The following is a 26,033-nucleotide window of genomic DNA, read 5'->3' as shown; positions in this document are numbered from 1 at the left end:
TTTGTCCACTCGCATCAGCTGCCTTTACAATCTTTTAAAGAAAAACGTGACGTATTGTTGGACTGACAACTGTGAGAAAGCTTTTAACGATTGTAAAGGATTTCTTTTAAACCCAAACCTTTTGGAATATTTTGACCCGTATAAGCCTATAGTTGTAGTAACAGATGCCTGTAGCTATGGTTTAGGAGGTGTAATCGCTCATTTGGTTGACGACGAAGAAAAACCAATAAGCTTCACCTCATTTTCTTTGAATAACGCCCAGAAAAACTACCCAATTTTGCATCTCGAGGCGCTAGCAGTTGTGAGCACTGTGAAGAAGTTTCATAAATTTCTTTACGGAAAACATTTTACAATTTTTACCGATCACAAGCCTCTAATCGGTATTTTTGGTAAAGAGGGTAAGAATTCTATTTCGGTGACGCGTTTACAGAGATACGTTATGGAGCTTTCAATTTACGATTACGATATTGTTTATCGACCTTCTTCAAGGATGGGCAATGCCGATTTTTGCAGTCGTTTTCCTTTGACTGAAGAAGTTCCCAGAGAGTTGGCACGGGAATATGTCAAGAATTTGAATTTTTCCAATGAATTTCCAATCGATTACAAAGAGGTGGCTAAAGAAACTTTAAATGACGACTTTTTACTTACGATTTTAAAATACCTGAAAGAAGGTTGGCCACAAAGGTTGGAAAAGCGTTTTGTCGACGTGTACTCCCACTACCAGGAGCTTGAGCAAATCGAAGGTTGCGTTTTGTTCCAGGATCGAATAGTGATTCCTGAGAGTATGAAGAACAAAGTACTTAAAATGCTTCATATGAATCACTCAGGGATAAGCAAAATCAAGCAACTAGCGCGGAGGACAGTCTACTGGTTCGGACTGAACAAGGACGTGGAGGACTACGTGAAGAGCTGCGTGATATGCCATCAGATGACTGCGACCACCAAGAAACCTGCCTACTCCCGATGGATTCCAACGACGAAACCCTTCAGCAGGATTCATGCTGATTTTTTCCACTTTGACAGAAAAGTTTTCCTGGTTGTCGTTGACAGCTTTACCAAGTGGATCGAGTTGGAGTACATGCGGAACGGAACAGATTGCAATAAGGTTTTGAAGGTTCTTTTGGGAATATTTGCCAGATACGGTTTGCCAGACGTTGTTGTCACGGACGGAGGACCACCGTTCAACTCTGACAAATTTGTGACATTTTTGGAAAACCAGGGGATTTTGGTGATGAAAAGTCCACCATATCATCCTGAAAGCAACGGGCAAGCAGAGAGAACTGTACGGTTAGTCAAAGATGTTTTGAAGAAGTTTTTCCTTGACCCGGAAATGAGGAGTTTGGACGTTGAAGAACAAATTGCATATTTTTTGTCAAACTACCGCAACATTTGTCTAGACAACAAAGGCCAATTCCCTTCAGAAAGATTACTCTCTTATAAGCCAAAGACTATGTTGGACTTAATTAATCCCAAGAATAATTTTAAAAACCATTTGACTAACTCGCATGATGAACCTAATTTACACACAGTAAAAGGTAATAAAAAGCCTGATGCTTTTACCACCCAAGTAACCAATAAGCCGTAAAGTTTGGCACCAAGTCGGTTCTATAGTCGAATAAAAGACATGGCTATCAGAGCCAATAGGAACTATATCGTAATTAAAGGCTGTTAAAAAGCCGCTTTTGGCGAATTATTTGGCTTATATACTGCCTACTCGTACCGAGTATCTGAAGCGAGAGACGTCAAAATTTTATAGCAAGTTGGTTGGAGAAAAGAGAAAAAAAAAGTTTGTTTATCTCCTGTACTTTTCTCTCTTTCTTTGACCTGTGTTCTATTATGTACACCCCTAATTATTAGTTGAATTTATACAAGCGTTGCCACCCCTACCTTCTCGACACAGAGGAGAGTTCAGTTTGATTGAGTGCGCCGCAGTGAAAAGATCGCAGAGAATAAAGTTAATGAATTCGCTAATTCATGTGTTTTAATAAAGACTAAAACATGGTGTCAGAAGTAAACCTGGACTACTGTTGTGTTTTCCGGCGTCATTGATATCGCGGATAACGTTTTCAATGTAGAAAACCGGACAGAAGTGGTCACGATAGTTTACCGTGAGCCGCCATTTTGTTTCCCGGGTGATCGTTCGAGAAGTGTTCACGTCGGTAAAAAGTGCCGCCATTGCTATTTTCCGAGTGTGATTCAGTGTAAATCCTCATGAAATGGATCCAAACCAGTTCAAAGCGTTCATGGAGCATCAGGCTCAAATGATGACGCAGTTGATGCAAGGATTAAATGCGACTGCCGCTACGATAGCGGCACGGGCTGCCACGCAGATTCCAGCCACACCACAAATGCCTCTACCTTCACCGCTCGTATTGGAAGGCGACATGACCGAAAACATGGATTTTTTCGAAAAAAGCTGGAACAATTATGTGAAAGCTACAAAGATGGACTCGTGGCCCGCCATCGACAATCAGCAGAAAGTCAGCATTCTTCTTTCTGTGATTGGGGAACCAGCCCGAAAAAAGTTCTTTAACTTCGAGCTCACTGAGGCTCAGCGTAATGATCCAGATGCAGCTTTAACAGCAATTCGAGACAAAGTAACACCGAAACGAAACGTTATTTTGGATCGACTGGAATTTTTTAGTGCCAATCAGTTTTCCCGTGAGTCTACCGACGATTTTGCAACCCGTCTGAAGATACTAGCTCATGGTGCTAAACTAGGTAACCTAATGGATGAACTCGTTACCTACAAACTCGTTACAGCCAATAAATGGCCACAGATTCGTTCCAAAATGTTGGCTATACCAGACATCACCATTGACAAAGCAGTCGACATGTGTAGAGCGGAGGAAATCACCACCAAACGATGTCAGGATCTGGCAATCCAATCTATGGATTCAAAATCCGAATCTGAGATTAAGAAAGTCAGAAAAAGCAAATCCAGGCCCAAGCCGAAGACGCTCCATTGCAAATTCTGTGGTGATCAGCACGAGTTCTCGAAAGGTGTTTGTCCTGCCCTTGGTAAAAGGTGTAATCGATGTAAGGGAAGAAATCATTTTGAGCGAGTGTGCAAAGCCAAACGTAAATCGTACAGAGGCACCAGAAGAGTCAAGGAGATTAAAGACGACAGCAGTGAGTCTGAGGAGTCATCTGCTTCCCAAGACGACGCATCATCTGAAGATAGTGAGCCGGAATATGAGATCGGAAAAATTTTCGACTGTTCCGAGCGTGGAGGATGTGTTGTTGCTGAGTTGGAGTTAAAGTTCTGTGAAAAGTGGAAGAAAATCAAGTGTGAACTGGACACTGGTGCCAACACCAGTCTCATAGGACAAAACTATCTAGTGAAACAAGATAAAGAAGAAAATCTCGTGATGCTTCCATCAAAGCTACGTTTGCAGAGCTTTGGTGGAAGTCCTATCAAAGTGCTAGGGCAAGTAAAAGTACCCTGTCGGCGTAAAGGAAGAAAATACAGTTTGGTACTGCAGGTGGTAGAAGGAGACCATTGTCCACTACTGTCTGCAAAAGCATCCAGAGTACTCGGATTCGTCAAATTCTGCAAGTCAGTCACATTTGGTGGACCAAATCCAGCTGTATCATCGGAAAACCTGCTAAAAGTTTACCGTGTTCACGCTCAAAAGATTGTGGACACCCACAAGGAATTGTTCACGGGATATGGAAAACTGGTCGGCGAAGTATCCTTGGAGGTCGACAATTCAATTTCCCCATCAATTCAAACTCCTCGTCGAGTTCCGATCGCATTACGCAGCAAGTTAAAGGCGGAGCTTGAAATGCTGGAAAGAGAAGAAATCATCGTAAAGGAAACAACTCATACTGACTGGGTTAGCAACATTCTCATTGTGCAGCGTGGTGATCCTGCTAAGCAGAGTATTCGTGTTTGCTTGGACCCAGTTCCGTTGAACAAGGCGTTGAAGAGGCCGAACTTGCAGTTTGTCACCATTGATGAAATTCTTCCAGAGCTGGGCAAGGCGAAAGTTTTTTCAACGGTAGATGCCAAGAAAGGATTTTGGCATGTTGTCTTGGATGAAGCGAGCAGTAAACTAACAACGTTCTGGACGCCTTTCGGGCGATACCGCTGGACCCGGCTACCATTTGGTATTGCACCGGCACCCGAAATATTCCAGATGAAGCTCCAAGAAACCATACAGGACCTCGAAGGTGTTGAATGCATAGCAGATGATATTCTGATTTTCGGCATAGGAGATTCACTGGAGGAAGCTTTATCCAACCACAATTTGTGCCTAGAAAAATTATTATGCAGGTTGGAAAAACACAACGTAAAGTTGAATCGTGAAAAGCTTAAACTATGTCAGACTTCAGTGAAGTTCTACGGACACATCCTAACGGATAAGGGTCTTCAACCGGATGAGAGCAAAATTGCGACTATTCGTAACTACCCGACACCTACAGACCGCAAAGAAGTACATCGTTTCATCGGCATGGTGAATTATCTCAGCAGATTTATCCCGAATCTGAGTGCAAATCTTACCAACATGCGAAAGCTCATCTCAGAATCCCAGCCGTGGAAATGGACACCAACAGAAGCAGCAGAGTTTCATCGAGTCAAATCTTTGGTATCGGATATTGGGACGCTCCAGTATTATGACGTAAACCAGCCAATTACCATCGAATGTGATGCCAGCTGTTTTGGTTTGGGAGCTGTTGTGTACCAAAGTAGCGGAGTTATAGCATATGCTTCTCGAACCCTGACTGCGACGGAACGTAACTACGCCCAAATTGAAAAGGAGTTGCTGGCTATTCTGTTTGCGTGCATCCGTTTTGATCAACTAATCGTTGGAAATCCAAAAGCAGTCATTAAGACCGACCACAAGCCGCTGCTCAATATTTTCGAAAAGCCTCTGCTTTCTGCACCACGCAGACTACAACACATGCTACTTAGCCTTCAGCGGTACAACCTTTCAATGGAATTTGTTACTGGAAAGGAAAATGTCGTCGCTGATGCGTTGTCGCGAGCACCTATAGCAGATGACCAACCCACGGATCGATACAAAAAGTTGTGCATCTACAAGATCTTCAGGGAGATTGAAGACGTGGAGCTGAATCAGTATTTAAGCATCTCAGATAGTCGATTGAGCGAAATAATGGACGAGACAGCTAAAGATCCAACAATGCAGCAGATCATCGATTATGTGAATCATGGTTGGCCACATTCAATCACTCGAGTGCCCGATAACGTGAAAATTTACTACAGCTATCGTGATGAGTTGGCTACCCAAAGTGGAATCGTTTTCAGAGGTGACCGAATAGTAGTACCGTATGCACTTCGTCGTAAATTAATTGATTGCTGTCATGTAAGCCATAACGGCATAGAAGCTACTCTCAAGCTGGCCCGGGCAAACCTGTTTTGGCCCGGCATGAACTCGCAAATAAAGGAAGTAGTGAAAAGCTGCAACGTGTGCGCAAAGTTTTCCGCATCGCAAGCTAACCCACCCATGAAAAGCCATATCATTCCGATCCATCCGTTCCAGCTGATATCCATGGACGTGTTCTTTGCAGAATATGAAGGACGCAAGCGAGCCCTTTTAGTCACTGTGGATCATTATTCCGATTTTTTTGAGGTGAACATCCTACGCGATCTAACGCCTCATTCCGTCATATCAGCATGCCAACAAAACTTTGCTCGTCACGGAACACCACAGCGAGTTTTGACGGACAATGCTACGAATTTCGTTAATCGTCCGATGGTCGAGTTCGCTAAACATTGGGATTTTGAATTAGTGACTTCAGCGCCGTACCACCAGCAAGCAAATGGAAAATCAGAAGCCGCCGTCAAAATAGCAAAACGTTTGCTAGTAAAAGCTACTGAAACCGGAACTAATTTCTGGTATGCTTTGCTACATTGGAGAAATATTCCCAACAAGATTGGTTCGAGTCCGTCTGCCCGTTTATTTTCCCGCTCAACACGTTGCAGTGTCCCACGTTCTGTCGCTAATTTGCTGCCGAAAATTGTTAAAGATGTCCCTGAAAGTATCGAAGAAAACCGAAGGAAGGTGAAACACAGGTACGATCAGAAAACGCGCCACTTACCAGATATGGAAACCGGTTCTCCTGTCTTCGTGCAGCTTAGTCCAGACACATCCAAGATTTGGACTCCAGGTACTATTTCGAAGCGGTTGAATGACAGATCCTACTGTGTTGCAGCAAAAGGGAAGGAATATCGCCGTAGCCTTGTACACATAAAGCCACGAATTGAAGAAACCGCTCCATCCGCTCGTACTGCAATCACTCCCAAGGACAACGAAGGAATTGTGCCAAGAGAACCGCGAACTGTTATGGGTCAGCGAACAAACAACAACATTGACGACGAAGTTTCATGTGTTTTAATAAAGACTAAAACAACCTGTTCCAAGTTAATTTTTTTGTTTAGTATCTTAGACTCGAACTGATGTTTTCCAGGCTCCTATTAGATGATTCGGTCCCCTTTTCCATCTGCCCCATCTATGCTTTTCTGAGTTGCTTTGCTCAGCATCGTTCATAAGGCAGAGGATTATTGGAGGCTGGAAATACCAGGCTTTAATTTGGAATAATTTGTACTTCATTGCGAAGGGAGTCCAAAAGGATTTTAAAATGAAGTATGAGGAATGTTTGGGAGAATAAAAACATCGAAAAGACCGTAAAAGTATCAAGAATAATTGCTTGGGGCTTATTCACAACGCTGTAGGGGTGGGTGGGTGGTTGTCCTCGTGTTGTTACGACTCATACAAAATTGGAATAATATTCATGCAAAAAGCGTTACGAGGGGGTGGGTGAGTGTGAATGAACCCTTGCATTAGGCGTCGTAAAGTGGATCACAATTCCTGGAATCCAGATGGCCTCCGGGACCAATACAGCTTGAGTTTCGTATTGTTTCGCCTTCCCGCTCCCGTCGTTTCGGAGACCATCAGGAATCAGAAGATCACGAACATACGCAAGTATTTTTCGATAATCATCCATAGCAACGATTATCCTGCTACTCAATTTGTATCAGCATTTATTTTGTAATTCTGATTGAAAACAATCATCACGGGATTTGTTTTGGGTGAAGCCATATTTGATCCCATTGACATAAACGTCACGTATACCAGCCTTTCAACAGCATTGACAGCCGTTGTATGCGGCTTGTGGGCACAGGGCTTACAAGCACTGCGGTATGGCGTTATATACGCATATACGGCTTATTTCAGTGCTCGAAGGTGACAGTGCCTAAAAGCACTTGAAAATGTTATATGAAGCCTGTTGGCACTGAAAACCTGTTGAGCGGCTCATATGCCGCCTATGATAGTGCTTATTGGTTACCTGGGCACACTCAAAAATGGAGATCTGATTTACTACAAAAACATAAACACCACAGACATCAGACGTTGGTTACCAGCCACATTTTTAAGACAAGTTTCTGATGCTACTTTCCAGATTTCTCTTGGGGGAAGGATAGTGTTGGCGCATAAGCGTCAGCTTAAGCTATCGACAGGCACTCTTCGCAGGGGAATCTTAGTTTTCCCAATTGAGAGTGCGAATGCCCCAGTTAACGATCCAGCATCCATTTTGTCGCCAAATCCGGAAGCAGCACCAATTTCGTCATCTTTAGCAAGTCAAGCACCAATTTCGTCATCTGTACATGTTTTGTCATCGTCTCCTGTAAGAAGCAATAGTGAAGTTCCTAATACAAGAAAACGAAGAAGAGAAGAAGAAGAAGGGAAAGATTTCGGAAATGTTTCAAATCCAGATTTTGAATTCTACGGCTATCCGGCCGATTCATTCATATTTTCAAACGATGATCCTGAAGTTAATCAGGAATCAGATCCACTCCCAGTGGTTTCGATAAGAAGATCAAAGAGAAGAAGCAAGAAGCGTAGGAGGAGTGATTTTCTCTACTATTAGTAGATTCGAATTAACTAGTATTTTCTAATTGTATATATTTGTATATTTCGATTTTTGATTATTAAGCATAAAGTGCATTCGAAGATTTTTAATAAGTAGTGAATTTAAAGATAATCTGTTTGAAATAAAATGAATTATTTTCGAACTAAAGGATGGAGGAGTTGTAGTAGTGCGAACGCTTTAGAACTCGCTCAGAGTTAGAAAGAGAGTGAGAAGAAATGAAAAAGGGAACTAGGGAGAAACAGAGCCTATGTAAGGAACAGGAGAAATACAGAGAGCAGAAGTTTTGTGACTACCACTGAAACTAGACGTGTTTCATTACATCTCGTTATAACTGAAAACTCTAAAATACCTCTCGGTCACTAGACATATCAGAAGTGAGTCGGCTTGCTGGATTATCGACAGCGGAGCCAGCGCCCATATGACGAACGACCGTTCGTTCTTCACGGTGCTGAAGGAGTTCGCCGGTGGCTGGATAACTCTGGCAGACGGCAAGAAGACGCAGATCAAAGGTGAAGGTAGTGGTGTTCTCTATGGCGTTGACGGTGAAGGGGATGTCATGAAGATTGATATTAGTGAAGTGAAGTTTGTTCCTGGTCTGTCGACCAATCTGATTTCGGTTTCTAAGCTGACGCAGAAGAAATTCGAAGTTTGTTTCGACGAAGATGAGTGTCGGATTGTCGATCCGAAAGGTGTCGTTGTGGCGACTGGATGTCGTTGCGGCGGCCTGTACCGTCTGAGGCTTGCTGAGACTTCGCTCAAGGTAACTACCAGTCAACACGGAGAGAATTGCCAACATCAATGGCATCGACGTTAGGGCCACCGTGATTGGGCGGCTGCCGAACGTCTAGTGAAGGGAAACCTTGCGACAGGTATGAAGGTAAGCGATTGTGGTATGCGTGTCGTATGTGAGTGTTGTTTGGAGGGGAAATTGGCTTGTTTAAGGGTATCCAGTTTTTTACATATTCTGAATCTACGTTGAAAATTGAACTAGAATCCAAAATTTAACAATTTTCCGTGACCTGGAACTATTTTTAAAACACGTTTGAAATTAGTATGGAAATCACTTTTGAATCACCCCTCGGCAAATTTTACTTCGTGACGAGCTGTCATTATGTAAATTGAAATGTCATTGAGTCGACGGATTGAAATCTTTTTTAACAATTTATAATATCAACATTAAGATATTGAAGTGCAATAAAATCGTGTTATACTTAGAAAAATGTGCTCTTTCGATTAAGCTACACAGCAAAAAAAGTTGTTGAATATTACATCGAAACCGCTGCAACCAAGTCGTTCCCTCGGTTGTGTAATATTACACAGCTCAACGTACTCGCGGACGATTGGTGTAGTAAATGGGACCGATGTAATTTTTCCGATGTAATATATTCAACGTATGGTGTAATTGATGTAATTGATGCGATGTAATATGAAAACTATGTAGACTAAGCGATCTAAAGGGACAGAGCTATTACAAATTCTGTTCAATGGTTGATTAAATTGCTCTTTTTTCGTTTTTTCGCTCCTAAATTTTACTCATGATGTAAAACCGGGTCTTACTCTAAGGTAATAATTATTGGTCATTGAAAAAAATAAATAAAACAAACAAAAGCAATTTAATCAACCAGTGAAAAGAATTTGATAGTTACAAGTTGGTTGGTTCGAACAAAAAAAAAACATAAAATTCAAATTATTTATCACATTTTTATTGCATCAAACAGCTATAAATGATGAAATATAATTCCTGAGTCGCCTAACGTAGGAGATAATCCCGAGTAATCACATTGTAGTTCACATAGCATGAAGGCGTTCCTAGTACTGTTTAGATGCTTTCAGCACAGTGGAATGATCCGCAGAGCTCGTTCGAGTTCTTCGTGTAAATCTAAAAATAAAAATAAATTAAAAAAAGAATATGTTAGTCTTTTATATTAATAGGTCGGTAAATCTATAGTAAATATTCAAGGAGGTATTGATGTTAAATAGGGGTTCTATTCAAATACTTTACAGGTATATAATTTCTCAATGTCTTACTTTTTTCTTTGTTTTTGGGGAACATTTAGATGCAAAGATTTCAACAAGCTCGTTTTTGATAATTCTCTTACAAATTTGGAAATTTGCTTGGTGTTTTAAATCGTAACGGGGTAACTTTGATAATGCGGGTAACTTTGATAGTGCGGGACCAACCACATACAAAACGAAATAAGATAATATATGTTAATCAGTTAAGCAAAACGAATGCAAAAGTAAAATATATTAGTGTGACACTTCATGGTAGAGCTATTTTCATTTGAATTAAGAACATTTAAGAATTAATATACGAATTTAAAATATTGTTGCAACTTTAGCAATTTCGAAACGTTCACTATTTGATGTAGTTTTGAATAGTTCGTCACTTATATTTGGCAGCCTAGTTATAACAGTACTGGAATATGGTCTCAAGTCTATCAGCGAGAGCCTTTTCTACAAACTGTGACCATTTTTGTAATCTAAGTCAGAAATTTCTATATAATGATAAAGGGCTCATTCATGTATTTCTTAACGCTGAAAATGACCATTTTTGACACCCTCCCACCCCTTCGTAACGCTTTGGCTTTTTGTATGAATATTCTACAAATTTTGTATGAGCCGTAACATCGCGAGGATACCCACCCACCCCCTTCAGCGTTATGAAATTTGTGAAGAAGCCCAAATGCATAGATGTATACAATGCCCTATAAATGTTCGTAATTGGGTTCTAAAATTTTTAATAAAATCTTGTTTTTATTTAACAACACGAAAGAGCATGTTACTTCAACTACTTTAGCATTTTTTCCCGCTCAAATAACGGCTATATCATATTTTAACTTTAATTTAAAAATTGGGTCTATAAATGAACCTTGACACTTGAGATCATGTTTGACGTTCGCTTAGTCGACAAAAACACCACAGGGGTTTTAGTTTTAACACTGGGATTGTTCCTACCTGACATTTCGGAAGGGACACGGAAAACAAAATACACCCAAAATTTGAGTTTAAGCCAAGGGGTGTGACAAAATCTAAAAAAACATAAGAAAATGTTTTTTGGACCTAAACCAACGGAAAACATTAGAAAATTGAGTAAACATGTATTTTTGGCCTAAACTTGAGCGATTGGCACTAAAATCGGGACAGGGCTTTAGGACCCTATTGATCCAATTTTGTTTGATTTATGCTCCATTATCAAAGTTACTCCAAACAGAAAACAGAATTTCGATTATATTAAAAATTATATATCCATTCAGTATAAATATTTCGGCAATCTATCAACTGCAATTGATAGTTAGGATGCCAGTACTAGTTTTATAAATAAAAATTAAAAATCTTTAAAACAGCATGCCTAAATATTCAAGTTTTCTTCCAAAAAAAAAAAACTATCAAAGCTACCCCGTTTTACGGAAAATTCAAATTTAATTTTTAACAACAATTCAAACGTTTTTAGAAATGTTCAGCCCTTACTAACACATTTCCAAATATTCTAGGATCATCCAAGTGTTTTCCAGGAACTTCAACTCTTGTTTGCAAATCTATGAATTCTCAGAAAATATACCTAAACTTCAACAATAATCCAAAATTGTATTTACCTACCATAGACTTTAAAAATACAGATACTGAGGTTATTGTAACTCAAAATTGTATACCCCTATAAATAAGCGAAATAATAACACTCCTGATACTCCTCTATCCGCTACTGCAATTGAAATGTAATATGTTGTTAACAAAATAGCTCAATTTAGTTTTACCAAATTGGGATGATAATATTATTTTACACTGAACACCATGTCTTATATATAAATGTAATGTTTGAAATGATGCTAATAAAATCTGCTAATCTGCTAATAATCTGCTAATATCAACGCACCCCCTAGCCATGGCAAATCTGCGTTGTTTACACAAACATCCCTATAAACCCCACGCTGGGAAATACGTTTACCGAAAAAGGCGTTATGATCTGCACTGCATTCTTGTATTGGATTTACTTTTATGGCATTGTTGTTAGCAATTCACAAACAAGTGAAAGAGAAAGAAAACATGATTTGTGCAGGCAGAGCCCCATTGGCCATGCTATACCAGATAGCACGCCCGACGCCCACTGATGACAGAGTGGGTAGGCTCGCACCATCGTCCCGCCCTTCTACCTATTTTTGAGATAGGCAGTTCTGTCAGGGTGTAAATAGTTTTTAAGTCTGAACCAAATTAGACTGTTATATTGGATACTTCTCGCATTTAGCTGGAGGTTGCTGCAATCCTTCGTTGGTCCGTTGGTTCCGACGATCGTTTCCGTATCCGCGTTTCCTCGGCCATTACGCTGTTTACATTGCATTGTTGCTCGTGGTAGTGGCGGGTTAAATATGAAAACAAGGATAGGGAGAGAAGAAATGTTAGTGATTGTAACATGCTTTATTGCAGTATTGGCCTACACTGAAGTCATACAAAATTCGCTCTTTGGATTCCCACGATAACAATCCCTGAAACTGATTATGAACCACATAAAATTTATCCGATAGAGCAAAAATCTTAATGTTTCAATGTAGGACAATCCAGCTTTATTGCATGTGAGAAGTTCTTGATGATATTCTCACAACGGCCATTCAGAATGGTTCGACGAATGTAGATAAAAGATCATTATGATAAAATTAACGCGACGACATGTTAGTTAGCTCAAAAAGATTATTGTATTTGCAACTGATAATTTAAATAGTTAAGCTAAGGGTCGGTTATTGTATATAATTTTATAGATATGGAGAAGTATAGCACGAACGCGAAGTAATGACCTTCCACTCCATCTTCAAGTGCTCCCCACAAGCCCAACACTTCATTCTGGCACTTTAGAACGTCCATGTTGTAACTTGTTCACACAAGAAATCTGCCTCTGTTCTGCCGAGTTGGCAGAACGCGCCCGTACCCCATTCTGAACCAAAGGACAGGATTCAACTAATATCATGGTACCTTAACTACAAATACAAAAGCTACTTCTATGTTATTTCCACTACTACGCTCACGATAATTATGTTATGATCGTTAGAATAAAAACGGTAGAGGTTACTACTACATAACAGAAATACTACCCAAAGAACGCTAATGTCGCCAGTGTTGGTGTGGATGCAAGGTAGTGCAAAAATGTTTAGAGAATTAAATAAGTTATAAATTACAGCATGCTGTTCAAAAATATTACAGTGAAACCTCCATGAGTCAATATTAAAGGGACCATCGACTCATGGAAATATCGAGTCATGGAACAGCAATCCTTTGGAAAGCTGCTTCTAGGGACCATCATAGTAACCATGAAAATTTGTTTTAGTATGGTTCCATGAGTCGATATCGAGTCATGGAACATCGACTCATGGAGGTATCACTGTATATTATTTTATAAAAGACAGTAAAGACTGAAACATTTCAGTAACAACAGCGCCATTAGTTTTCTAATTATTATACATATATCAGTAATACTTCTCTAATTCCGCTACAACCTTACTAGATAACGCAATATTGTAAAATGCCGTAAATCAGCACATTTTGGAATATTTCTCAAACATTGGAAATTATTGTTTATGATGTTTTTAATTGCAATTATGAATATACAAAAAACAAATCGCGGTATGGGCATCGGATTTAGGCGATGCGCTGAATTAGGGCAACCCACAGTATTGGTCTTATACCAAGGTAAGTATTACTACGTTGTTAGTAAACCTAATATAAAAGTCTATTTTCAATGTGTGAGACGCAGAGACCACCCGCACCCACTCTTGCGCCTCGTGGACTATTGAAAACGACTTGTGTATATTGAACTAATACTACTAATAGAAATAGTGCTGCTGATGAAGGTGATCGTTGGTTTCCCAGTCTTATTAGTGATTTGAGTGTTAGTAGAGACTGGTAGTAGGCCCTGCCGGTCCCTCCAGCATTACGCGTAGTTATCTGGTGTTAGATCATGCGACAGTAACTAAACTCATGCTGAAGGTGTGATAAATCAAGTGTAAAATATATTTAAGCATTGCAACACATGTCATTATATAACTTAAACTACTAGATTAACTTACATTTTATAAGTTATAATTACGATTAATTTTCGCGATCAATAAACATTAGAGTAATTTCACAATATCAACAATATGTAATGCCAACTTGATTAATCACCGTCAATCCCGTCACCCAAGGGCAGGGTTGAAACGATGCTAATAAAATCAATTAAAAAAACCCTCCTCCTTCAATTTCTTCTGAAATTATTTAAAGAATTACTTTGTATCTATTCTTACAAATTTGATATTGGTAATATCGCGAATTTCTCCAAGGAATTTCTTATGAAACTACTGCTAAAGTTTTTACATTAATCCTTAATTTTGTAAGAACTCGTTCTGTTTTTTTTTCGGGACAGCCTTCCGTTTTTTTACAGGAGCTATACAAACACTTAATAAATTATTCCTGACAATTTTTCAGGATAGTCTTTTGGAATTCCTTCATTTTTTTGCAGAGCGTCTTTCGTTGGGAGCTCTTGAGATTTTGAGTTCTCCCTGCAATTCCATCAGAAACCTTTTTCAAAGTTTAAATCAGGAATTTTTCATCAATTCCTCTATGACCTCCATTACCAATAATTTACCAATAAATTATATTTATGAAAATGCTTCATGGTGTTCTGGTGGAATTGTTCTAGAAGTTCTGTTGTGGATTTTTCTTATGAAATTTAATGTTGGAATTCTTCTACACAACTTCCTCTAGTAGTGTCTAATGAATTTATATCTTAAATTCCTCCATGATTTTTTACTCTTATATTCTATGAAGATTTTGTCATGTAATTGATTCCAGAATTCCTTCCTATATTTTTAAGGTTACTTCGAGGGCGAAGCCATTTTAATAAAAATAAATAATAATAATAGTATACGTTCACTGAATTCCTAAAGTGATTTATTTGGAAATTTCGACAAGGTTTTGAATGTATATATCATTTCTATACCCACGTAATTGCTCCAGGAGTTACTTTCTGGCTTAAAATAACTGTCTTCCTTCTGTGAACTCTTCAGGAATGCTCTCTGGAAATGTTTAGGAAGCTCCTTCAAGATTTTCTTTTAGAATCTCTAAATTAGTGCCTTCAGAATATATTTTGGAGTTTTTACGAAGTGCTCAAAAAATTTCTCATGCATTTCATCAGAAGCAATCCTTACAAAATTGCTCCAACTATCTGTTGGTTTAGGGTATTCGGGATCTTTTGAGCGGCTACACCGGATAGTTTGGTGATAAATGCGCTAAAAGCTAAATTCATTTTATTAAATTTTGAGGGTTTGGGTTTACATTTTTTAGGGGAAACTTACATATTTCGTCCGCAGTCCCTTTGTTGGCCAACAAATATTCTAATTTGAAATCACACTACTTGGTTTTGCCCTGAAATTCAACCTATTAACTTTACAAATTTCACAGAAGAGTAAGTACCATCAGTGCACCAGATTCCGCTCATTTAAGGGAAGTTATGTGTTCAAATGTTTATTATAAAATAACTATCGTATCGATCAATACTATTTTTATGTCACAATGTAGTCCCAAGTATAGGTAATCAACGGCAAAATAAGAAGAATTTGTAAAACTTCCATAAAAAATATTCAATAGTATTTGTTACTGCATCTAAGTGTTCCTATTTCCGCTCACGGTAAACTGATTTCTTGACGAACTTACTAAAAATGCATTATTTCGAATTTCGTTATTTATCCTGATATTTTTTACGGTCAAACCATAGCTACTACTGCAATAAAGAAGGTTGTATACAAAATTCGACATTTCTTTAAAATTTTGTTTAATTTTTTGCATGAGCGATTATTGGAACACACAAAAATATCTAGTGGTCCAATAACCGCTCACGAGGTCTGTGTTGTCAATATAAAGAATTAGTTTATCAAATGAAAATAATGTCAGACGACTTCATTTCAAAGTTGTTAGTATTGCCAGAATATATCCGTGCAAAAAATGTAGGTTTTTGACGCGAAAAATCAATTTTTACACTAGTGAGCGGAAAAAGGGGCATGAGCGGAAACTGGTACACTGATGGTACATACTTTTATAGGTTATCACCAGGTTTCAATATTTGCTGAATCATACAACACTGTACTCGGGTTCATAAAATTTGTATCAAATTCGGAGTTAAGTTCAGATACTTTATATTTTTTAAAATTCTACTTACAATAAGTTCAATACGAAATTATACGCTCAATCAAACTAAATTCCAAATTAATCTTTGAGTACTCTTCTGCTATGTCTGAGATATCAACCTATATCAAATCTAAACCTTAGGACACACGCTTTCAAGTGTCATTCGCAGATGTGATGACAGCTGATGAATCTAGCGCGCCGCGTTTATGTTGGATAGAGGGGTATTCAAAGCGACGGCAATATTTCCCGTAACACCTCCAGAGAACTCTATCTTATGATATTCGTTTTTACAATTACATAAATTGAAAGTATAATTTGATTTTTTTTTTCTATGATTTCCTTATAAAGCTTCTTTTATTCCTCGTGAAATTGCTTTGCGAATTCCAAAAGATCTAGGATGGAACAAATTTGAAATTTGAAATATTATTGGATTATAAGTTTGAAGTCTCCTAAGTCCGCTTGTTACTGCCGCTGTGATTTTTTTTGAACTAATGTTTACGTTCATTTTACTGTGACAATGTAGCCTGTCAAAATAGAATATTTCATTGATTTCCATGTATGCTGCCATCGCCGCAAAATTTCTGTAAACCTTAAATATCTCCCCAAATTAATCCAGCAGTTAAGAAAAAAGTAAATTCTACTTGCCCTGGATGTATTTAAAGCGTTCATAAATATAACTGTAAGTATAATAAGTGACTTTTAAACGGGAAGTTATATTTGATAATAATAAATCTTCGAGTGACTAGTCGAGTCTAGTACACGACACTGAAGACGGCCTTACAGTTGAGGTCGGAATATACGTGCCTGAAAAAGGATACATATTCTAATGGAATTAAATGGTATTGTACTAAATTTGTTTTTTTTTTTCATTTACTTAAGTTATATTTATTTTAAACCGTATGAAAACAATCTACATTTAATTTCAAGTTACATCTAAGTGAAACAGTTTCTTAATGTTCTGGAAATTCTAAATAACTAAAACATTACTTTTAAAACTGTTTTCATCATTTTTGATAAATTTGTTTTTATAGGTAATAAGATCATGTGTGCTCTGCATTACATAATCAATATATTTCTCAAATATAATAGGCAAATATTACGGTTTAAAATAATCTATAGATGGATCTTATTTAAAAATTGTCTTGTTTTATTGATCAAAACATTTTAATTTGTCGGATACATCTGTAAAAACATTGTTTCGTGGCATATGAAAATAAAACAAACGACGAATCAACCGAAATTTCAATTTTATTTTTTTGTACATTTGGATTGAAGGTGACAAAACAAAAAATTGAGATTTGTTCTGGCCCTATTGAAAAAATCTTAATTTTTTCTAAAGTTTTCCCTGAGAGTTTCTGTTTTAATTTTACATGATTTCTTCCTGGATTTTATCCATAAATTTTTTACTAGTTATCTTGTAATTCCTGCAGGATTTCCTTCTGAAATGTATCTAAAAGTTCCTTAGAAAATTGCTGAAGGAGATTCCCCAGGATTTGTTCATAGAATTCATTTAGCTTTTAAGATTTATCTAGTCCATCCTTTTTTATTTTCCAATTTGTTTATATATCTCAATCCCACGTTAAAAATTGAGCCGTTACCCGAAGTTTCAAAATTGTCCTTGCCATAAAATTATTTTTAAAACACGTTTGTAAATAATAAGACAAACAAACTTTTGAATCGACTCTTGGTGAATTGGGACAGGCTGCAATTGTTACAATAAATACCAAAATTAAGATATTGAAGCGCAATAAAATTGTATTACAAGTCGGACTCGATTATCCGGAGACTCGATTATCCGGGGACTCGATTATCCGGGATTCGATTATCCGTAATTTTAGACTCGATTATCCGGAATTTGTTTTTTGATGTTCATGTTTTTCAATTTTTATGCATAAATCTGAGATAATTTGGTATTGTAATATACAATATGAATGGTTTTGCAGTTTAAAACGTATTTAAGGAAAGGGGGGTTTGAAAAAGTTTTTTTTGTGTATGCTGGTCAAACATATTTTTTCTTGTAATGACCCCTACTGTCCCTAGGGAAAAATTCTGGCTACGCCAATTTTAATCATACAAATAAAATAACAAAAAAGAAAAGATAATATTTAAGTTCTTTTGTCAAAGATTTCAATTTTTTCTTAGTGATTCGATTATCCGGAGGACTCGATTATCCGGAGTGAAAAAAAAAATCGATACTCCGGATAATCGAGTTCGACCTGTATTCATAAAAAAATATGCTCTTTCCCGGCTGAAAGTCCCGATAGTAAAGATAATAATAATAATAATAATAATATGCTCGTTCAAACATGCTACAAAAAAAAACTGTAACTTTTTTATTGCTAAACAACTCAATTGACTCCAGGAGTCTTTTTTATGTAGACTTGTTGTTCCTTTTGAAATCTATCAATTAGTCTGTTGAAGATATGCGATTTTTTTAAATAGATTTCTTCTAGAATCTTCTATGATTTTTTTTTAATTCCTCTTGGAGGAAAATATTGATTCTTTCCATGTTTTTTTTTGAAACTTTTTATTAAATGTCTCGAAGAGTTATTTATGAATTTTTCCAAAGGTGATTGTTTTTTTATATCTTATGAAATCGCTTAAACCAAAATCAATTCTTTAAAAATATCATGTCCCCCATTCCACCTAAAATTCTTCAATATACCAGAAGTGTTTCCATCGTTTTCGTTTGACACATTTTCAAAAACTTAAGAAGTAATATTTCAGAGATCCCACAACTGTTTACTCAGGGTTTCCTCCAAAATTGTTGTCCAAAACCTTTCTTAGATTTCACCCAGGAATTTCTCAAAGTCCACAAGAAATTCTTTGATATGTTTCCCATGAATGCTCTCAAGGAACATATCCAAGGATGTCTTCAGGATATTTTTTTGTAATAATTGGAGCAATCCGAAGTTGTTTCTAAAACAGATTAAATAGAAATCCATAACGTAGCTTCCGTAGAAATTTCTAATGAACTCTTGCAAGAAGCACTGAGAAAACTCTAAAAATGTTGGTGGATTTTCGACATAAATTGCTAATAATTGCTAATATAATAACTGAAAAATAAATCGTATGTATCCCTGGACCATATTCTAAGAGCTAGTAATAACTGACTCCTTAAAAATAGGAATTTTAGAGACTTTATACTTGATAAAAGAAACCGAAAAAAAAACTGAATAGGAACAAAACAGAAACTAAATGGGAACCAAAACAAGACATTTTTAAGAACTCAAGCAATAATTTGCTAGAGATGCTTCTACTGAACTCCTAGGATTTCTCCCAGAATTGTCGATTAGTGTTTTTTTAAGGTTTCAACCTACAATTTTCCTAGGAATACATTCTGAAATTAATCGAGAAATTCCTATTACAATATCTCTAAAAATTGCGGCAGAAATTCTTTGAGGAATTTCCCAAGGATGTTTTCTAATAATTTATCCAGGAACGTGTCGAGGGAATAGTCGAGGACATTTTTAAGATAATCTCTGATAAATATTCTGTAAAAATTTGTGACGAAATCTTGAGAGAAGTCTCGGAGGTTTTTTTTTTAATTAATTTCTAAGATAATTATTGAAAATATAATCAATTCAATCCCTGGAAAATAATCTGTAGGATTTTCTGAAGGCATATTAAGAAACATGTGTGTATATAGTCGGTATAATTATGTATAGGGTGTCCCAGAAAGTATGGGCACGACTTTGATAACGAGAATCAAAGTATTTTTTTTTTTTCAAACAAATAAATACCTATGTTTATATTTTTGTATTTTTCCTTGGGGAATTTTCAATGCTGCCTGTAAAAATTTGGTTTGATAAAATAAAATGGTGAGTTGATTTACATTGTATCTAAGAAGTTCCACAAGAATTTTTGTTTGAAATGATGTTTGGCTTAGCTAGAAAACATTTGACAAAATGCTAAAATTCTAAAAAAAATGTATCTCCATATAAGGTAATTTTGAGAAATCATAGGTTTTCAGGTATTTTCAACATAAATAAAAATGATTAATTTCAGATTAATTGATGTCAAAAATCCATAATTTTTTATGGGCAACACAAATTTTAGTTTTTTTTACATGTTTTAACGTATGTGTAAGGACGTGGTTTTGACCCTTTCATAAATTTACCGTAGCTGATATCGGAATTTTAGTTTGTATTCAAATTTTATATACTTAGGATCAAAATTTCCATTAAAGTAAATGACAGTCTGATCATCAAACGTATCGGAAATGATAATTTTTTTTCAGATTTTTTATGCATGTAATTTTTGACCTAGTACAAATTTCGTACAACAAAGTCGCTCAAAATTCAAAATCTGCTCTGAAGTGCAAGAATAAAATGTGTGAAAATCAGACCCATTCACGAATTTATTTAAAAACTGTGAAATAAATCCTTGTGGGTTTGTTTGAAGTACTTTTGTAGTAATATTTGCAAGATCTGCTAGAGTAACTATTGTAATAATCTCTGAAGCAAATCATGGAACAGCATTTTGGAAAATTTTCTGGAAAATCTCTGGTTAGGTTCAAATAAAGCTACCATTCACCGCTCCACAATGTTTGGGCTCCATATAAAGAGGCGACGAAAACTACCAAAAATGATTTTGAGATATAATTTTTTCATTATTTCAAAATATGCCTAGTGTAACATATTATCATGATCCTTCAATTAAATTGGACTAAAATTTAAGTTCCCTTGAATTTTATGCCGTTAAATTGACTGAAGTTGAAAAAAATAAAAATTTAATCATAAAATAGAGTACAAAATATATTTTTTAGAAATCAATTATTTCCCTTATGTTATGCACTAACCGAGAACTTATAGTTCAACACTTTCATCAAGCATGAGGATGGGGAAAAAAACGTTTGATTCAAATTTTAGAGATATTCAATTTTACACTTGAGTAATTCTGATGATTTTAAACATGAAAAACAGCTCTTGTCGCGTCATGTCACCACCATTTGGAATAGTGCAGATCAAACATTTTTAAACATTTTTAAATATATCACAAAAAAAACATTTATATCAAATTCGATGAAATACAAACAAAATTTGTACTTGTACCCAAATTTTATTGCATCTATATAAATAAAAATGGAATGGTGTTTGTATGTCACGAAATGGCTTGAGAATGGGCTATCGGATTTTGAAATTTTTCATTAAGATATGATCCTGAAGTGTTCCGACGTGTTTGTGTGTATAAGAAACTCAGGGTGTTCACCGGGAAAGTTAGCAAAAACGGGACTTGAACGGAGCTGCCAGTTTTGTATGGGGCGTTCCATGACGTTTCTCAGCAGCCTACTTGATGGCAAGACGAAGTTTGACGGGACCACTAGTTTTCAATAAAAACGCGTTTTAGATAAAATTATTTAAAAATGTTACGTAATCCTATAATCCTTTCTGAAACAATAAAAATACCTAAAACATATTTAGATTACATATTTCTTCGATTAAATTTGTTTTGGATAAACTTTATCTTTTACCGACCATTGTGCGCTAATTTAACAGTATTTCAACATGTTAAATTATAAATCTCTCAATAATTTCACAACTTTTTGCGCTAGACTCAAGGTAAAACAATTGTTTTTGTAGGAAATAAGTAAAAATGTGAAAATTGTGTAATGGTAACGAAGAACATGTACGCCAATAACACAGATTTAGGGTGCCATAAATTGCTCATCTTAACCTAGTTGAAATTAATTTATTTTCATTAGCTGGTTATCATTTTTGTATTATAAAACATATCGACAACATATCGAATAGTGGCAGCAAAAAAGCATTTTTCGATCTAAAAAAATCATTAATAAATCCATGTTTACCGTCTTGAATCGAAAATTATTTTTTATAAATAACATATACTGCCGTTATACGCATAATTGTCCCATGTTACTTTTTGTGCATTTTGACTTTTTGTCATTAAACAGTTTATTTTTACGTATAGTTTTAGAAAACATACACCATAAATTTACTTTGTTCGGAAACTCAATGAAAAGCAAGCCAAGTCAATTTGTCCCATTGTTGAATTTCTACGCATAACTGTCCCACTACTGTATTTCTACGCATAACTGTCACACTATACAATTCGCTACGCTGATCTCGAACAAAATAGTCAGTAGGCAATTTTGAATTAGCTGGTGTTTAGGAAAATCGTTTTGAACACCTTCTTACGTTGGCTTTACATCCCATGTGGAACACAACCTGTTTTATTTTTTATTTTCGAGTCCATGGCTTGCGACAAATCAACTTCATGATTTAGCGAACCAAGTCTAAATAAAAATAGTTCAAATGTTTTTGGATGACTTGGCCACATGCTGGGTTGTTCCGAATACCGGTTCATTGGTGGAAGTGGCCATATTTTATTGGCGAATCTGAAACCTGGCTTGCGACATATCAATTTTCATGAATTTGCAAATCATGTCTAAAGGTGGTTCAAATGTATTTGAATAACTTGACCACATGTCGGATTGTTCCGAATTCCCGGTTCCCTGGGGGAAATGACCTCTAAACCATCGGTTCTGAAACCTAGCTGGCAACATCAAACTACATAAATTCCCAAATCAAGGCTAAATAAGGGTAATTCAAAGATTTTTGGATAACTTGATAACATGCCAGGTTGTTTAGGGTACCCTGTTCTCCAGAAGAGGTGGTTATTATATTGGCGATTCTGAGACCTATCTTCCGACACATCAAACTTGATGAAGTCAAGAAGAAGTCAAAGTCATGTCAAAAGAAGAATAGTTCAAGAGGTTTTGGGTGACCTGGCCACATACTGGGTTATTCTGGGTAATTGGTTCTTCGATGCAAGTGGCAAATATGTTGATGGTTCTGAAGCTTTATTTGCGATGTATCAAAAATCATGATTTTGCAAACCAAGTCCAAAGAAATGTCAAATCATGTGAAGATTTGTGTCGTGAATTTTGAGTTAAATATTTACTCCGCAAAATAACCTTGAATTCGCAGATGAGTTTCTGTCAAGCCTGCAGCCTGCAGAGTCGATATATTAATTTATAACATCTTATAAACTCTCTAACTTACTCATCCACTCTTTCTTTCACTAACTCATACATTGTCTCATTATCACACATACAGAAAACTATGCTTTTCATCCCAAACTATAAAATCGTATTTCTTCACTTCCCCACACGTGGCTCCGTTTGGCACATGTCACTTGAGCCGTCATTAGGTGCCTTAAGATAGTCTTGAGGATATACGTCCGCTACACTCGGTACAATCTATACCGTAAGAACGGTCATCTACAGCATTACGCCTAGCACATAATTGGTCACTAATATCAGTGGGAATGTTATGCGTAGAAATTCACCAAAAAAACCGTATTTCTAGGCATAACAGTCCCACTTTGAATTTCGTAGCTAAATTTACTTTATTCCCATAATAAAAACTCTTGACTCTAATGATCACGCTATTCTTTATACTGTTGTAAAGATTTTAATTTAATTCACCACACACCTGGTCAATACGAGGCCTAAATGTGTTAAAATCTTTAAACGTGTTTTTCTCGATTGCATATTTTGGAACATGGGACGATTATGTGTAGAACGGCAGTATAGTATAAAACCATATGAATTTCACTCTGATACAATTATTTTTGGTATACATGCTAATAACTTTTATTGCAAAAATTTGTTCAGGTTTTTTTCAAAATAATTTATTTAATGAGCGGTGAATGGAACCTTCTGTATTCCGAGTCATAATTATTTTTTGCATGAAGATGGAAAATAGTGGATTTAGATAAATTTGTGGTTAAAAAAGAGACTTTTTGAAGACTTGCATTAAAATAGAGACCCAGTCTCAAGAAAAATAAATCTACCAGCCCTGTCCTCGGAAAGACAATCTTTAAAAAAAAATCCTTGAAAACCATCGAACGGAGCCCCTACAGGAATTTGTATTGGAATTATCGTAATAATTGCTGTAATATTTGCTGGTGTGAAATAGCGAATGAAATTTTGATGAATTCATGAAGGTTTTACTTGAAAAAATACTAGTAAATTGTTTGGATAAGCAGAAGTAATTCGTGGAAAAAAATCAGAGAAATTCCTTTAAAAATCTGAGAAAACTTTGTGAGGAATCTCTTATTGAAATTATCAAGAAATTGCTTAAAGAGTTCTTAATATAATTCCTGGAAAAAAAATTGGAGCAATTCCCGGGACAAACCGAATAATATTTGATAAAGGAAAAATGTCTGGGAAAAAAATCTTTGATAGGTTTTCCGAGAAAGCTCTCAAATAATTTATCTAGGAACGTCTCCGTTTCCGGGTAATTTGAATAATTCGTTTTAAATAATGGAGACATTCCTGAAATAACCCGTAAGATATTTTCAAAACAAATTCAATGGGTGGTTAAACTTCCATAGAAATTTCTAATAAGCAACTGTAAGTATCACTGAAAAAATCCTCAAATCGTGAGGAAATCTTAGCAGATATTTTTTGTTTGAAAATCATCAAGGAATATTTTGGACTTATCGAGAATAAATTTACTTGAACAATTACTCGTTTTTTGTTGTTGATAAGCTGAAGTAATTCGTGGAAGAAATTTTTCGGAGGAGCTTTGTGAAGTATACCTGGTTAACCTTCCAGTCGTCGCGTGGTTGGCCACCGTCAGAAGCACAACGCTTCCTTTGTGAATGAAAAGCGAGGTTTTTTCACCAGTGTTGTACAAAATACAACAGCGCGACGACTGAAGTGTTAATTTTATCGAAGTATTGCTGAAAAAGTTCCTCATAGATTAAGGTGACGATGCATTGAAGCCAAACTAAATTTCCAAGAGCACAAATCTAGAGAACCATAACGCAACCAGCTGTAGGCACATGCTGGTGGCTGTTTCGTTCTCTTGAAAATATGAGGTTTGAGTACGTTGCATCCACACCTTAATTCTATAGCGATTCCAGGTAGATTAATTTATACAGAAAAATTGCTGGAATAATAACGCGAAAATCGATATGAAAAATGGAATGGAATTGGAAAATTTCTTGAAAAAATTTCATCCAAAACTCTAAAATAAAACTGTGAGGATTTTATTGGAAGATTTTCTATTCTACTTTTTAAAAGATCTGCTAGATTATCTATTGGAGAAAATGGTGGAAATTACTGAAGGTAGTTGCGTTGGATTTCGTAAAGAAAATTTTGGAGAATTTTTGTTGAACTTCCATTAAGAACTTCTGGAGGAAGTTGGTTATGAATTTGCCGGAAATCTCTAGAATTTTTGTCGGAGGGATGCCCGAAAAAGTTCCTGGAGGTATTTCAAAATGTTCAAATATCAAATTAACTTAGAGAATAATTCAAAAAAAAAATGCAAAAATTTGAGAAGAAATTTGTTTACAGCTTCGTGTTAAAAAATGGGTCAACCCAGCGACGTGGCAAAGTTGTCCAAACATCTAACCCATTTTATTAACACGAAGGAGTATATTTCAGAGTTTAAGAGCAGTTTGTGTGTCATTGCGTTCATACTTACCCGTTTCACCGTAGTCGCCGTTCCGATGCTAAATAGCGCTTTCTGGCATTTGAAACACATTGCCGTGATTACATGTCCTGTATTAGTGGGTGCGGGAGTTCCTTCATCCATACAACATGATGTATTGGGTCTATATGATGCCACCAACCCGGGAGCATCATGACAGCTGCAGTACAACGTCAATGTACCGAAAAATTTTGGTCCGTGGTACTGTCAAACTCAATGAAATCAAGGAGTGTGCTCAAAATAGGGCGTAAACTAGAATTATGCTTGATGGACATAAAAATAGTTTTACATTTTTTGTTTGGCATTTGTAACATCATTATAAACGAGTGATCACCAAATAGCGATTCTCTAAAAGGATTTGTATGGTCATCGGGAAGATTTTGTATGGCTCACGAGCGAGTTTTGAATAGTGGTGTGATGTGGTCCGCATGCTGAAGGTGCTTATAGTAACCGTTCCTTTGTTTACGAAATTATTTTTTGAACACTTGTCAATTCAAAGCAAGACAAATTTGTTAGGGATCG

The 26,033-nt window shown here is 36.4% G+C and overlaps 1 long non-coding RNA gene across 1 annotated transcript; it reads right to left on the bottom strand.

Annotated features, from left to right (window-relative positions):
* Positions 1–9,580: 9,580 nt before the first annotated feature.
* Positions 9,581–25,648, bottom strand: LOC110678696. The gene is made up of 2 exons (XR_002501861.1): positions 25,506–25,648; positions 9,581–9,778 (listed from the first exon to the last, which is right to left on the bottom strand). It is a non-coding gene; the product is annotated as an uncharacterized LOC110678696 (long non-coding RNA).
* Between the last annotated feature and the right edge of the window lie 385 nt (positions 25,649–26,033).

This window comes from Aedes aegypti, chromosome 3, assembly GCF_002204515.2.
Source record: "Aedes aegypti strain LVP_AGWG chromosome 3, AaegL5.0 Primary Assembly, whole genome shotgun sequence".
Classification (NCBI taxonomy): Eukaryota; Metazoa; Arthropoda; class Insecta; order Diptera; family Culicidae; genus Aedes; species Aedes aegypti.
The sequence above is the reverse complement of the archived record's forward strand: the minus strand, read 5'-3'. Positions and strand labels throughout refer to the sequence as shown.